This window comes from Colobus angolensis, unplaced genomic scaffold (genome assembly GCF_000951035.1).
Source record: "Colobus angolensis palliatus isolate OR3802 unplaced genomic scaffold, Cang.pa_1.0 Scaffold24, whole genome shotgun sequence".
NCBI lineage: Eukaryota > Metazoa > Chordata > Mammalia > Primates > Cercopithecidae > Colobus > Colobus angolensis.
Genome location: NW_012115599.1, coordinates 3,873,343 through 3,874,799, shown reverse-complemented (window position 1 = coordinate 3,874,799; position 1,457 = coordinate 3,873,343). Strand labels below are relative to the sequence as shown.

Sequence of the window (1,457 nt, the reverse complement as noted above, 5' to 3'; positions counted from 1 at the left end):
AAAAACTGGAAGCATTCCCTTTGAAAACTGGCACAAGACAGGGATGCCCTCTCTCACCACTCCTATTCAACACAGTGTTGGAAGTTCTGGCCAGGGCAATCAGGCAGGAGAAAGAAAGAAAGGGTATTCAATTAGGAAAAAGAGGAAGGCAGCAGAGCGGTTTGGTCATTCATTGGGCTATAGTGTCCGTTCTTTGCTCCGCGATTGCGGCTCTTCCTCGGACAGCGGAAGCAGCGCGGCGGTCGGAGAAGTGACCTAAAACTTCGGCATTGGGTGAAAGAAAATGGCCTGAACCAAGCTCGTAAATCCACCGGTGGGAAAGTGCCCCGCAAACAGCTGGACACGAAAGCCGCCAGGAAAAGCGCCCCCTCTACCGGCAGGGTGAAGAAGCCTCATTGCTACAGGCCCAGGACTGTGGCGCTTCCAGAGATTCGTCCTTATCAGAAGTCGACTCAGCTGCTCATCCGGAAGCTGCCCTTCCAGAGGTTGGTGAGGGAGATCACGCAGGATCTCAAAACCGACCTGAGGTTTCAGAGCGTGGCCATCGGTGCGCTGCAGGAGGCTAGCGAAGCGCACCTGGTGGATCTGTTGGACGATACTAATCTATATGTCATCCACGCTAAGGGAGTCACCATCATGCCCAAAGACATCCAGTTGGCTCGCGGGATACGGGGAGAGAGAGCTTAAGTGAAAGCAGTTTTTATGGCGTTTTGTAGTAAATTCTGTAAAATACTTTGGTTTAATTTGTGACTTTTTTTGTAAGAAATTGCTTATAATATGTTGCATTTGTACTTAAGTCATTCCATCTTTCACTCAGGATGAATGCGAAAAGTGACTGTTCACAGACCTCAGTAATGTGAGCACTGTTGCTCAGAAGTGACAAGTTGCTAATATGCAGAAGGGATGGGTGATATTTCTTGCTTCTCATGATGCATGTTTCTGTATATTAATGACTTGTTGGGTAGCTATTAAGGTACTAGAATTGATAAATGCGTACAGGGTCCTTTTGCAATAAAACTGGTTATGACTTGGGGAAAAAAAAGGAAAAAGAGGAAGTTAAAGTGTCCCTGTTTGCAGATGACATGATTGTATATTTAGAAAACCTCATCGTCTCAGACCAAAATCTTAAGCTGATAAGCAACTTCAGCAAAGTCTCAGGATACAAAATCAACGTGCAAAAATCACAAGCATTCTTATACACCAGTAACAGACAGCCAAATCATGAGTGAACTCCCATTCACAATTGCTTCAAAGATAATAAAATACCTAGGAATCCAACTTACAAGGGATGTGAAGGATCTCTTCAAGGAGAACTACAAAACACTGCTTAATGAAATAAAAGAGGACACAAACAAATGGAAGAACATTCCACGCTCATGGATAGGAAGAATCAATATCGTGAAAATGGCCATACTCCCCAAGGTAATTTATAGATTCAATGCCATCCCCATTAAGCT

At 44.5% G+C, this 1,457-nt stretch overlaps 1 long non-coding RNA gene across 1 annotated transcript in view; it reads right to left on the bottom strand.

Annotated features, from left to right (window-relative positions):
* Positions 1 to 700, bottom strand: part of LOC105514093 — a 32,908-nt gene extending 32,208 nt beyond the window's left edge. Inside the window, exon 1 of the long non-coding RNA XR_001002127.1 lies at positions 263 to 700. This is a non-coding gene — a long non-coding RNA (uncharacterized LOC105514093). The remainder of the gene's footprint in view (positions 1 to 262) is intronic.
* Between the last annotated feature and the right edge of the window lie 757 nt (positions 701 to 1,457).